This window comes from Symphalangus syndactylus, chromosome 14, assembly GCF_028878055.3.
Source record: "Symphalangus syndactylus isolate Jambi chromosome 14, NHGRI_mSymSyn1-v2.1_pri, whole genome shotgun sequence".
Taxonomy (NCBI): domain Eukaryota; kingdom Metazoa; phylum Chordata; class Mammalia; order Primates; family Hylobatidae; genus Symphalangus; species Symphalangus syndactylus.
In genome coordinates, this window is record NC_072436.2 from 43,662,827 (window position 1) to 43,678,128 (window position 15,302).

The window sequence follows — 15,302 nt, forward strand, 5'->3', positions numbered from 1 at the left end:
ATTATTTAATCTTCATAGCAACCACATAAAACAGGTATTATTTCCTCTCTTTTCTAGATGTGGAAACTTAAGTCATTATAAGTTTAAGTAATTTGATAAAAGTAAAATAATCAATACCTGTTGGTGCTGAGATTTATATTCAAATAGTCTTTTTTCTACTGCATGACCTAACAACCATATTACCTGTTAATAGGGAATATAATGGGTTATGTGTCATATATTGCTTCATTGTCTTTAAGATATTATTTTGTACAATTAGAAGCGAGACCATTACATTGAAGAAAATTCAAAACAATGGTTTTAAGGAACATTCTATACTCTATTTTCTTGAATAGTTTCCACAGGGAAAATCTTCAAACAACATAATTTTATGTAGTATTTTTTTTCATTCATGGAATCATTTTTGAAATATCAGCCATGGGTTACAGCATAAAAACTCTCATGTACCCATGTACCCCAAAACTCTCATGTCTACTAACTCTGGAAAGTTGGAATTAAGTTGGGGTATGATATGGTTTGGCTGTGTCCCCACTCAAATCTCATCTTCAATTCCCATGTGTTGTGGGAGGGACCCAGTGGGAGGTAACTGGATTGTGGGGACTGGTTTTCCCATGGAGTTCTCATGGTGGTGGAGAGGTCTCATGAGATCTGATGGCTTTATAAGGGGGAGTTCCCCTGTACAAGCTCTTTTTTTCTTTGCCTGCTGCCATTCATATAAGATATGACTTGCTGCTCCTTGTCTTATGCCATGACTGTGAGGCTTCCTCAGCCACATGGAAACTTAAGTCTGTTACACCTCTTTATTTTTTAAATTGCCCAGTCTCTGATATGTCTTTATCAGCAGCATGAAAAGGGACTAATACAATAAATTTGTACTAGTAGAGTGGGGTGCTACTGTAGATACCTGAAAATGTAAAATTGACTTTGGAACTGGGTAACAGGCAGAGGTTGGACCAGTTTGGAGGGTCAGAGGAAGACAGGAAAAATGTGGGAAAGTTTGGAACTCCCTAGAAATTTGTTGAATGTCGTTTACAAAAATGCCAATAATGATATGGACAATGAAATCCAGTCTGATGTGGTCTCAGATGGGGATGAGAAACTTGTTGGGAACTGAAGTAAAGGTCACTCTTGCTATGTTTTAGTAAAGAGAATGGTGGCATTTTGCCCCTGTCCCCAAAATCTGTGGAACTTTGAACTGGACAAAGATGATTTAGGGTATCTGGTGGAACAAATTTCTAAACATCAAAGAATTCAAAGGTGACTTGGTTGCTGTTAATGGCATTCAGTTTTATAAAGGAAGCATAGCATAAAAGTTTGGAAAATTTGCAGCCTGACAATGCAATAGAAAAGAAAATCTCATTTTTGTGGGAGAAATTCAAGCCAGCTGTGTAAATCTGCATAAGTAATGAGGAACTGAATGTTAATCTCCAAGACAATGAGAAAAATGTCTCCAGCGCATGTCAGAAGTCTTCATGGCAGCCCCTCCCATCACAGGCCTGGAGGTCTGAGAGGAAAAAATGGTTTTGTGGACTGGGCCCAGGGTCCTGTGTTGTGTGCAGCCTAGGGTCTTGGTGCTCTGCTTCCCAACTGCTCCAGCCATGGCTGAAAGGAGCCAACACAGAGCTCGGACCATGGCTTCATGGGGTTTAAGCCTCAAGCTTTGGAAGTTTCCACATGGTGTTGATCCTCTGGGTGCATAGAAGTAAAGAAATGAAGTTTGGGAACCTCTGCCTAGATTTCAGAAGATGTATGGAAACACATGGATGCCCAGGCAGAAGTTTGTTGCAAGGGGCAAGCCCTCAGGGACAACCTCTGCTAGAGCAGTGCAGAAGGGAAATGTGGGATCAGAGCCATCACACAGACCACTGGGGCACTGACTAGTGGTGCTGTGAGAAGTGGGCCACCACTGTTCTCCAGACCTCAAAATGGTAGATCCATTGACAGCTTGCACTGTGCACCTGGAAAAGCTGCAGACACTCAAGGCCACCCCATGAAAGCAGCTGGGAAGGAGGCTGTACCCTGCAAAGTCACAGGGTTGGAGCTGCCCAAGACTGTGGGATTCCCCCCTCTTGCATCAGCATGACCTGGAAGTGAGACATAGAGTCAAAGGAGATCATTTTGGAGCTTTAAGATATGACTGCCCCACTGGATTTAGGACTTGCACGGGGCATGTAGCCCCTTTGTTTTGGCCAATTTCTCCCATTTGGAATGGGTGTATTTACCCAATGCTTGTACCTACATTGTATCTAGGATGTAACCAACCTGCTTTTCATTTTACAGGATTATAGGTGAAAGGGATTTGCCTTGTTTCAGATGACACTTCAGACTGTGGACTTCTGAGTTAATACTGAAATGACTTGAGACTTTGGGGGACTATTGGGAAGGCATGATTGGTTTTGAAATGTGAGGACATAAAATTTGGGATGGGCCAGGGGTGGAATGATATTGTTTGGCTCTGTCTCCACCCAAATCCCATTTTGAATTTCCACATGTTGTGGGAGAGACCTGGTGTAATGTAACTGCATAATGTGGGCAGGTCTTTCCCATGGAATTCTTGTGATGCTGGGTGGGTCTAACTAGATCTAATGGTATTATAAGGGGGCATTCTCCTGCACAAGCTCTTTATTTCTTTGCTTCCTGCCTTCTATATAAGACATAAGTTGCTCCTCCTTGCCTTCCACCATGATTGTGAGGCTTCCCCAGCCATGTGGGATCATAAGTGGATGTTAAACCTCCTTCTTTTATAATTTGCCCCATCTCGGGTATGTCTTTATCAGCAGCATGAAAATGGACTAATACAGTAAATATGTGGAATATTTAATCTTTCTGTACACATTGAGGTTCTTTGTCCCATTTGGAAGGAGAAAAGGAATACTTTCAGAATCAGGCGTATATTAGTTTGCAGAAAAGAACTTATGCATTGAGATTAAAGAAGTATTTAGGGTGAGAATGACATAATAAATGTAAAATTTGTACAATTATAGGCATTAAAGGCATTGTAAGATGCCTTTAATGTAGTTGACATTGAATAAATGTTAATCCCTCATTCTTCATTGTGAGAGAAAATAATAAACATATGTCAAAATATCCAGAGAAATGTATATCTGTAGTTTGTTAATCAGTGTTCTGAAAAAAGTAGATTCCATGGGGACATGAATTCGAGGGCTTTCTGGGAAATAGTGAAACAGGTTTCTTTCTTGCAGAATGTCTTCGATCATTGAATTCATCAGTTGGGATTTTGAATCCTTAAAAAAGGAATGAAGTTGGTAGCACTTCCAAGTCCTGTAAGTCTTTTATTTTTTACAAATGGAGTTTTCATAGACTTTGAATTCTTGAAAATATACTCTGGGTAATTCTGACCATGTGAATATGCAAAAGCAGTGGATGGCTGCAGTGCTGAGATGGCCTCCTGGCCCCATACTGAAACAACCTTTTGTCTTGTATCCAATCCATTCCAAAGAAATATGCATAATTTCACTTACTTTGTGCACTAGAACTAGGTGGAGTGACTTGTTATGTGTTTCATTTCAAGGTGCAAAGTCTCTTTTTCCATGAATGTGGTATTTGCGATGCTTAGCCATTTTTTGAAGCAGAACCAAGTGCCAGTTTTGCTTCATTTTGCATTTCCCGAGTTGGGAATGCAAAATAAAATTTTTCTTTCCATCATTACTCTAGGAACTCTCCTTCATCAAGTATAAGGCTCAATCCACCAGAGAATATACATTAAGCAGAATAAAGAGAATGTATGCAGCCCACTTATGCTCAGATCCTGGAAGTTTGGGTTCCTGCCTGTGTCCCGTATTTGCAGTCCTGCCTGGGTGGTCTCATTGGCAGGCAGGACATGCCCTGGAAGCATCTTTGAACAGATGCTTAAGATTACCCATCAATTCTCCTTCAATATCATAGACAATGTTTATCTGCTCACATGGGCAAACCTGTGAAGCAATTTGTTGCTTGAATAATGGCTATCGTCTAGGGTAATATAATAGTAAAACACATGAAGGTCTTCTAATTGGACAATTACTTTATAGGAGTTCCCCTAGAGTCAGGTAATCTTTGTTTAAAAATATTTGGAAGATGTGGACTTCTCCAAATCATAGTTCTCCTATTAAAATAGATATTCATACTTCTGTTATTGTTGGTTGGCAGGTTTGGGCTCCATCAATTAATTTAACCATTTGAACTAATTTAATTTATGGGAGAAATTTAAATTTCAAAGGTTAATTGAAGTTTGTGACACCATAGTCAGTTTGGAATATTTTGGAGTTAATTTTTTTTTTCAAAGTAAACATCACCAAGCAAAATTAAATCAGATGATTAAAGGAAGTCTCTGTTCCTAACAGAAGTTAAGTAACCATTGGATTTCTCTTCAGATAAAAATGAAGGTTACTTGGTTAAAGTGTTACTGAAATGAACAATGAGGGTAATAGTTTGGGCCTTGGGTAAAATAAAATTTCAAAGGAGTTTAGATTGCCAGCTGAAATTGGTATAAATTTCTGTCAAGAGAAATTTCTCTTGAGGAATCTAATAGAAGATATCAGTCACTGAAAATGTGAGTGTAAAAGAAACAAGGGAATAATTAGATGAGTGTCCCACCTTATTACAAGGCCTCATTCCTTGGAGCAAACAAATACTTCAAATGGTGGATGTCACTAATACCTCTGTACTGGCATATAAATCTTAGCCTGTAGCTTTTCAGCTAGATCCTTTACAAGGAACTCAGATTTTTGTCTTAGTTTCCTCAGACCCCATTCATTAGATAGAAAGAGACTTCTTAGAACTACATAATGCCCATGCTTTTTTTTTTCAAAAAATGGGAAATGTGATTAGAACTAGAAGGCAAAATTGAATTACCAGATACAATAAATGTTTGGGAATGTGATCCTCTTAAATTCACAAATTGCAACTCCTGTTGTCATAGAGGACATCAAATTGTTGAATAATGAAGAATCACAAAAACTCTTAAAGGTAGTACTGATCAATTGTGGTCAAAGTCATACACTGATATTGGAAAAAATATCTTAGTTGTCCCAGTCAAAATTCAAATGGACTCAGTAAAAACTTTTCCAAACTTTAACCAATAGTCTTTAAAACAAGAAGATTTAGAAGGAGTTCTATAGTTTTTAACTATATAAAAATAAAATCTACTTATCTCCTGCATAAGCCCATGTAATGCTTCAATCTTTCCCATAAAGAAATCAAATGATAGAGGTTAGAGGTTTGTACAGGATCTGAGAACAATTAACAACATAGTCTCTCCTCTGTATCCAGTAGCTCCAAACCCATATTTGTGGCTGACTGCCATATCTACCTAAGGCAAATTATTTTCTGTGATGGACTTATGTAGTGTATTCTGTAGAATTCCTGGGGATAGACAGACACTTCTCTTTGCTTTCATTTGGGAAGACAGACTACACGCATGTAAAGTCATGCCTCAGAAATGCACTGAGATCCTAACTTACTTTTCACAAATATTAAAAGTAGATCTCTATGATATCGACTTCCTTAGGAAATCTATTTTGAAACAATATGTAGATGATTTGCATCTCTGCTCAGAGGGTTGGCAAGTATATATAGAAGATGAAATTCACTTGTTATGATAGCCTCAAAGGGACAAAAGTTCTCAGGAAAAATAAAAACTTCAGTGTTTTAAAAAGCAAATAACATATTTGGGTCATCTAATATCAAAGGAAGATCTTTTTTATGCACTTGGAGAGGATAAAAGGAATATTGGCCTTCACTTTTCCCCAAACTAAGAAGCAACTAAGAGGATTTGCAGGACTGGTATGATACTTGTAGAAATTGGATTCCAGTTTTGTTTTTTTTTGACTCAATCTTTATACACTGTTTGAAAATAAGGCAAACTAGATCCTCTGGAATGGACTGAGAAAAATTAGTTAACATTGGGAGAGATGTCTCCATTTGACTGTAACTCTGTAATTTAAGGGGAGGCATATTGCTTTATTGTTTTAACATTGTGAAACAATTAACTAAAAATTGAAACCTAGTGAAAGATTATTTTCTTAGTGGATTTCCAGGAAACAAAGGATTCAAGGCCCTCCATCTTCAACCAGGAGATTTTGTCTACTGGAAACATCTTTTAAAAGACTGTCTTAAGGCCAGGCATGGAGGCTCAGGCCTGTAATCCCCGCACTTTGGGAAGCTGAGGTGGGTGGATCATTTGAGGTCAGGATTTTGAGAGCAGCCTGACCCACCTGGTGAAACCCTGTCTCTGTGAAAATACAAAAAAATTAGCTGGGCATGGTGACTCATGTCTGTAGTCCCAGCTACTTGGGACGCTGAGGCAAAAGAATCAACTGAACCTGGGCGGCAGAGGTTGCAGTGAGCTGATATGGCACCACTGCACTCCAGCCTGGGTGTCAGAGAGACACCCCATCTCAAAAAAAAAAAAAAAGACTCTCTTGAAACAAAATGAAAAAGCCCTTACCAAGTGCTTCTTACTAATCCTTGTGCTATTAATTTAGAAGGAATAGGCTCTGGGATCCATATTTCTCATCAAGAGAAGACTCCATTTCCTGAGTGTACTATTTCCGCAGAAGGTGACCTCAGACTTGTAATAAGTCGACACCAGATTGATAAGAAAACAATATCTGATGCAGACAGCTAAAACCCAAGACTGTACTAGGCCTATATCTGAACGAATGCTTACTATTAACAATTTTTAACAAATGTGAAAGATTTGCCTTTACAAGCTCCCACTACACTTCTTTCCTTTCATACTTTCTTGCACGCATTGGTTTTATTATTACTAGCTGTTGCACACAAAGCTAGTGTTTCTGCAATGGGCCTAGTATTAAACAGCAATGGGCCCAGCATTACACTAATAGATTATAAAAAGATGCTTGTTGTGTATGTAATCTCATGCCCCTTTCTAGTAGTTCTGGCCTCCCATGGTGGCTATCTCCTCTCAAAGAAGACAAGATTGGATAGAATATCAGAAATATATCCATGTTTCTTAAGAGTAGTAATTTGTGCTTGACACTAGTATGACTAAGAATAATATACATCATCAGCCTATTAATAACACTTTATAGAATTAAGGGCATGGGAAGAGCTTCTTGGTAAAAGAAATGAGTTCATTAGCTTTAACACAGTCGCTGCCCCAACTTTGAGATGGAATGACAATGTCTCAATTGAAAGATAAGATAATTCAATTTCAAAATGGTTTAACACAAATCTGGGGTAGTCTCATCTAGCTTACCCACTGCTTTGGTCAGCTCAGTTAGCTTGCTCCTTTACACTGGGAATAGAGAAATCATACCAAAGATACTTGGCCCAGTAGCAGTAGAGATATGGGACAGATACCCAAACAATGATATATCCACACAACTATATTACAAAGTACTGATTGGCATGCAACAACAACTGGGTATTTATTGGTTTGTTCCAGATGAAATCCCTTCGCTATGTGGCACTAGTTTAAGGCCACAGTTTCCCCCATGATGGTTAGGACAGCATTCTTTGGGTTGGGTTATATGTGGGCACATGCTTGATTAGGTTGTATACTATCAAAACCTGCAACTTTTTTCTCATTTACAATCTCATTGGGTTCATTCTGTGTTCACTGATATGATGATTTAGCTTCCATCTTTGTACCTTAACTAGGTATTGAGGCTGTCATTTGACAAGACTCTAACCCATTATACACAAAGCACCCTAAATGATAGCCACATGGATATTTCAGTATTAAATAATGAAGTGGCTCTTATAAGGCAGTATTACAGAACCTTATTGCTTTAGACATGCTCACTGCAGCTCAAGTGGAAACTTGCTCTACCATAAAAACAGAAGCTTGTGTCTATATCTCAGATGAATCAGATAACATCATTAAATTAGTGGCTGATACAAAAACCCGAATAAATAAATTTTCAGATCCAACACCTTCTCCAAACAATTGGCGGGGGACTTGTTTTGGACGTTGGCAGTGAAAGCTATTACTTATTCTAAGAATTACACCATCATTCATTGTGTTTTGTCCTGTTTTTTCAACACTGTTGTTGATATTTGTTTGCAACTGAGTCAAAGCACAACTGAAAAGGCGAGAATAATGGTGGCTCAAATAATTGTTTTGATTGAAGAGGTAGTCAAGTAGCCTGAATCAGCTTCCAGGATCACTTCTCCCTTGTTTGCTTTACAATTTGGCCTTGGTACTTTCCAATTTTTTCCCATTAGATGGGATATAAATTCCTAGGAATTAGCCTTGCTTATGATGTGGGATTTTTACCTAAATATACAAGCTATATACATGATTCTTCTCCAATGCTTTCTCCAAAAGATTTTGAAGAAAAAATGGAAATGTAAAAGAAAATAACATTTCAGGACACTCAATTTATTATGCCAAGAGGTAAGTTACTCTCTGTATGCTGAGTCATAAAGCAGGTTTGCTACTTGGCTTCTTAACTTGTAGATTAGTTATCTTCTTCATTATTCTTGTTCTGTATATTTCTAGGAAGAAGTAGAGACCAGACCTCCACACTTCCAATTACTAATCTTTGTTATAACCATCTCTTTCATTGTCCTGTACTAGACGGTGCCCAAGACTCCATGACTGCTGCATTTTTATTGTAGAATGTTAAATATACCATTCTCAAAAGAAAAAGAATACCTTGACTAATCAATTCATTGTAACTATGCATTAAGCTTTACATACAAAGATGTTGGAATTCTGTTAAGCTTCCCTAAACTTTGTCTATATGAACCATCCCAAACATCTATGCTTCACGACACTGACTTCTGTTCTTTGGAATCTGTGCTTACTGGGCAGCTTGTTCTGAAAATTTGCACCTGAATAAACTCTTTTTAAACTAGATTCTACACTTTTCACTACTTTAGATTGACCAGTTTAATACAGGTGGATCTGGAATCATGATTTCCATGCTCTGCTTTCCCTATTCCCTTTGGAAAATGGGGAAAATGTGAAAAGGAAAGAAAATCTCATAATTCCAAAGTCACTGAGCCAAAGGGAAAAGTCAGTCAAAGGGAAAAAAGTCACACAAACTTCCCTCCCATTTTGTTCCTGAGTAGATAGTTACATACTTCCCTCACATTTTCCTCAGAAGAAAATTCCCAGGGCAGAGCCAAGATGGCTGAATAGGAACAGCTCCAGTCTACAGCTCCCAGAGTGAGTGACGCAGAAGACAGGTGATTTCCGCATTTCCAACTGAGGTACCAGGTTCATCTCACTGGGGAGTGTTGGAAAGTGGGTGCAGGACAGTGGGTGCAGTGCACAGAGCATGAGCTGAAGCAGGGCAAGGCATTTTCTCACCCAGGAAGTGGAAGTGGTCAGGGAATTCCCCTTCCTAATCAAAGAAAGGGGTGACAGATGGCACCTGGAAAATCGGGTCACTCGCACCCTAATACTGCACTTTTCCAACCATCTTAGCAAACAGTACACCAGGAGATTATATCCCATGCCTGGCTCGGAGGGTCCTATGCCCATGGAGCCTCACTTATTGCTAGCACAGTAGTCTGAGATCAAACTGCAAGGTGGCAGTAAGACTGGGGGAGGGGTGCCTGCCACTGCCAAGTCTTGAGTAGGTAAACAAAGCAGCCAGAAAGCTCGAACTGGGTGGAGCCCACTGCAACTCAAGGAGGCCTGCCTGCCTCTGTAGACTCCACCTATGGGGGCAGGGCACAGCCAAACAAAAGGCAGCAGAATCCTCCGCAGACTTAAATGTCCCTGTCTGACAGCCTTGAAGAGAGTAGTGGTTCTCCCAGCACACAGCTGGACATCTGAGAACAGACAGACTGCCTCCTCAAGTGGGTCCCTGACCCCCAAGTAGCCTAACTGGGAGGCACCCCCCAGTAGGGGCAGACTAACACCTCACACAGCCAGGTACTCCTATGAGACAAAACTTCCAGAGGAATGATCAGGCAGCAACATCTGCTATTCACCAATATCCGCTGTTCTGCAGCCACTGCTGCTGATACCCAGGCAAACAGGGTCTGGAGTGGACCTCCAGCAAACTCCAACAGACCTGCAGCTGAGGGTCCTGGCTGTTAGAAGGAAAACTAACAAACAGAAAGGACTTCCACACCAAAACCCCCATCTGTATGTCACCATCATCAAAGACCAAAGGTAGATAAAACCACAAAAATGGGGAAAAAACAGAGCAGAAAAACTGGAAACTCTAAAAATCAGAGTGCCTCTCCTCCTCCAAAGAAACGTGGCTCCTCACCAGAAATGAAACAAAGCTGCATGGACAATGACTTTGATGAGTTGAGAGAAGAAAGCTTCAGACAATCAAATTACTCCGAACTAAAGGAAGAAGTTCGAACCCATGGCAAAGAAGTTAACAACCTTGAAAAAAAATTAGACGAATGGCTAACTAGAATAATCAAAGCAGAGAAGTCCTTAAAGGACCTGATGGAGCTGAAAACCAAGGCACAAGAACTACGTGATGAATGCACAAGCCTCAGTAGGGAATTCGATCAACTGGAAGAAATGGTATCAGTGATGGAAGATGAAATGAATGAAATGAAGTGAGAAGAGAAGTTTAGAGAAAAGAGAATAAAAAGAAATGAACAAAGCCTCCAAGAAATATGGGACTATGTGAAAAGACCAAATCTACGTCTGATTGGTGTACCTGAAAGTGACGGAGAGAATGGAACCAAGTTGGAAAACACTCTGCAGGATATTATCCAGGAGAACTTCCCCAATCTAGCAAGGCAGGCCAACATTCAAATTCAGGAAATACAGAGAATGCCACAAAGATACTCATCAAGAAGAGCAACTCCAAGACACGTAATTGTCAGTTTCACCAAAGTTGAAATGAAGGAAAAAATGTTAAGGTCAGCCAGAGAGAAAGGTCGGGTTACCCACAAAGGGAAGCCCATCAGACTAACAGTTGATCTCTCGGCAGAAACTCTACAAGCCAAAAGAGAGTGGGGGCCCATATTCAACATTCTTAAAGAAAATAATTTTCAACCCAGAATCTCATATCCAGCCAAACTGAGCTTCATAAGTGAAGGAGAAATAAAATCCTTTACAGACAAGCAAATGCTGAGAGATTTTGTCACCACCAGGCCTGCCCTAAAAGAGCTCCTGAAGGAAGCACTAAACATGGAAAGGAACAACCCATACCAGCCACTGCAAAAACATGCCAAATTGTAAAGACCATTGAGGCTAGGAAGAAACTGCATCAACTAACGAGCAAAGTAACCAGCTAACATCATAATCACAAGATCAAATTTACACATAACAATATTAACCTTAAATGTAAATGGGATAAATGCTCCAATTAAAAGACACAGACTGGCAAATTGGATAAGGAGTCAAGACCCATCAGTGTGCTGTATTCACGAAACCCATCTCATGTGCAGAGACACACATAGTCTCAAAATAAACGGATGGAGGAAGATCTACCAAGCAAATGGAAAACAAAAAAAGGCAGAGGTTGCAATCCTAGTGTCTGGTAAAACAGACTTTAAACCAGTGAAGATCAAAAGAGACAAAGAAGGCCATTATATACTGGTAAAAGGATCAATTCAATGAGAAGAGCTAACTATCCTAAATATATATGCACCCAATACAGGAGCACCCAGATTCATAAAGCAAATCATTACTCTACAAAGAGACTTACACTCCCACACAATAATAATGGGAGACTTTAAAACCCCACTGTCAACATTAGACAGATTCAATGAGAGAGAAAATTAAGAAGGATATCCAGGAATTGAACTCAGCTCTACACCAAGCAGACCTAATAGACATCTACAGAACTCTCCACCCCAAATCAGCAGAATATACATTCTTCTCAGCACCACACCACACTTATTCCAAAATTGACCACATAGTTGGAAGTAAAGCATGCTCAGCAAATGTAAAAGAACAGAAATTATAACAAACTGTCTCTCAGACCACAGTGCAATCAAACTAGAACTCAGGATTAAGAAACTCACTCAAAACCACTCAACTACATGGAAACTGAACAACCTGCTCCTGAATGACTACTGGGTACATAATGAAATGAAAGCAGAAATAAAGATGTTCTTTGAAACCAATGAGAACAAAGATACAACATACCAGAATCTCTGGGACACATTCAAAGCAGTGTGCAGAGGGAAATTTATAGCACTAAATGCCCACAAGAGAAAGCAAGAAAGATCTAAAATTGACACCCTAACATCACAATTAAAAGAACTACAGAAGCAAGAGCAAACACATTCAAAAGCTAGCAGAGGGCAAGAAATAACGAAGATCAGAGCAGAATTGAAGGAAATAGAGACAAAAAAACCCCTTCAAAAAATCAATGAATCCAGGAGCTGGTTTTTGAAAAGATCAACAAAATTGATAGACCACTAGCAAGACTAATAAAGAGAAAAGAGAGAAGAATCAAATAGATTCAATAAATAATGATAAAGGGGATATCACCACCGATCCCACAGAAATACAAACTACCATGAAAGAATACTATAAACACCTCTATACAAATAAATTAGAAAATCTAGAAGAAATGGATAAATTCCTCACACATACACCCTTCCAAGACTAAACCAGGAAGAATTTGAATCTCTGAATCGAACAATAACAGGCTCTGAAATTGAGGCAATATTTAATAGCTTACCAACCAAAAAGAGTCCAGGACCAGATGGAGTCACAGCCCAATTCTACCAGAGGCAAAAGGAGGAGCTTGTACCATTCCTTCTGAAACTATTCCAATCAATAGATAAAGAGGGAATCCTCCCTAACTCATTTTATGAGGCCTGCATCATCCTGATACCAAAGCCTGGCAGAGACACAACAAAATAAGAGAATTTTAGACCAATAACCCTGATGAACATCAATGCAAAAATCCTCAATAAAATACTGGCAAACCAAATCCAGCAGCACATTAAGAAACTTATCCACCATGATGAAGTGTGCTTCATCCTTGGGATGCAAGACTGGTTCAACATACGCAAATCAATAAACGTAATCTAGCATATAAACAGAACCAACAAGAAAAACCACATGATTATCTCAATAGATACAGAAAAGGCGTTTGACAAAATTCAACAATGCTTCATGCTAAAAACTTTCAATATGATGAGACGTATGTCAAAATAATAAGAGCTATCTATGACAAACCCACAGCCAATATCATACTGAATGGGCAAAAACTGGAAGCATTCCCTTTGAAAACTGGCACAAGACAGGGATGCCCTCTCTCACCACTCCTATTCAACATTGTGTTGGAAGTTCTGGAAAGGGCAATTAGGCAGGAGAAGGAAATAAAGGGTATTCAATTAGGAAAAGAGGAAGTCAAATTGTCCCTGTTTGCAGATGACATGATTGTATATCTAGAAAACCCAATCATCTCAGCCCCAAATCTCCTTAAGCTGATAGGCAACTTCAGCAAAGTCTCAGGATACAAAATCAATGTGCAAAAATCGCAATCATTCTTATACACCAATAACAGACAAATAGAGAGCCAAATCGTGAGTAAACTCCCATTCACAATTGCTTCAAAAGAATAAAATACCTAGGAATCCAACTTACAAGGGACGTGAAGGACCTCTTTGAGGAGAACTACAAACCACTGCTCAAGGAAATAAAAGAGGATACAAACAAATGGAAGAACATTCCATGCTCATGGGTAGGAAGAATCAATATTGTGATAATGGCCATACTGCCAAGGTAATTTATGGATTCAACGCCATCCCCATCAAGCTACAAATGACTTTCTTCACAGAATTGGAAAAAACTACTTTAAACTTCATATGGAACCAAAAAAGAGCTTGCATTGCCAAGTCAATCCTAAGCCAAAAGAACAAAGCTGGAGGCATCACGGTACCTGTCTTGAAACTATACTACAAGGCTACAGTAACCAAAACAGCATGGTACTGGTACCAAAACAGAGATATAGACCAATGGAAAGAACAGAACCCTCCGAAATAATGCCACACATCTACAACCATCTGATCTTTGACAAACCTGACACAAACAAGAAATGGGGAAAGGATTCCCTATTTAATAAATGGTGCTGGGAAAACTGGCTAGCCAGATGTAGAAAGCTGAAACTGGATCCCTTCCTCACACCTTATACAAAAATTAATTCAAGATGGATTAAAGACTTAAATGTTAGACCTAAAACCATAAAAACGGTAGAAGAAAACCTAGGCAATACCATTCAGGACATAGGCATGGGCAAGGACTTCATGTCTAAAACACCAAAAAGCAATGGCAACAAAAGCCAAAATTGACAAATGGGATTTAATTAAACTAAAGAGCTCCTGCACAGCAAAAGAAACTACCATCAGAGTGAACAGGCAACATACAGAACAGGAGAAAATTTTTGCAATCTACTCATCTGACAAAAGGCTAATATCCAGAATCTACAATGAACTCAAACAAATCTACAAGAAAAAAACAAGCAATCACATCAAAAAGTGGGCAAAGGATATGAACAGACACTTCTCAAAAGAAGATGTTTATGCAGCCAAAAAACACATGAAAAAATGATCATCATCACTGGCCATCAGAGAAATGCAAATCAAAACCACAATGAGATACCATCTCACACCAGTTAGAATGGCCATCATTAAAAGTCAGGAAACAACAGGTGCTGGAGAGGATGTGGAGAAATAGGAACACTTTTACACTGTTGGTGGGACTGTAAACTAGTTCAACCATTGTGGAAGTCAGTTTGATGATTCCTCAGGGATCTGGAACTAGAAATACCATTTGACCCAGCCATCCCATTACTGGTTATATACCCAAAGGATTGTAAATCATGCTGCTATTAAAGACACATGCACACGTATGTTTATTGCGGCACTATTCACAATAGCAAAGACTTGGAACCAACTCAAATGTCCAACAATGATAGACTGGATTAAGAAAATGTGGCACATATACACCATGGAATACTATGAAGCCATAAAAAGTGATAAGTTCATGTCCTTTCTACGGACATGGATGAAGCTGGAAACCATCATTCTCAGCAAACTATTGCAAGGACAAAAAACCAAACACCACATGTTCTCACTCATAGGTGGGAATTGAACAATGAGAACACGTGGACACAGGAAGGGGAACATCACACACCGGGGCCTGTTGTGGGGTGGGGGGAGGGGGTGAGGGATAGCATTAGGATTTATACCTAATGTTTAATGACGAGTTGATGGGTGCAGTACACCAAAATGGCACATGTATACATACGTAACTAACCTGCATGTTGTGCACATGTACCCTAAAACTTAAAGTTTAAAAAAAAAAGAAAATTCCCGGTGGTCTCCAAGATCTTAACCCTAAGGCAGTTCTATTGAAATTCACCCTGAAAATGTAAATTGAGTGTTGC

The 15,302-nt window shown here is 39.2% G+C and overlaps 1 protein-coding gene and 1 pseudogene across 1 annotated transcript in view; one reads left to right on the forward strand and one right to left on the reverse strand.

Annotated features, from left to right (window-relative positions):
• LOC129463210 (RNA/RNP complex-1-interacting phosphatase-like) overlaps nucleotides 1-15,302 on the forward strand; it is a 133,897-nt pseudogene that overhangs the window by 101,741 nt on the left and 16,854 nt on the right.
• The window catches only part of SULT1C3 (sulfotransferase family 1C member 3), a 94,246-nt gene that overhangs the window by 69,695 nt on the left and 9,249 nt on the right, over nucleotides 1-15,302 (reverse strand). The window lies entirely within an intron of this gene.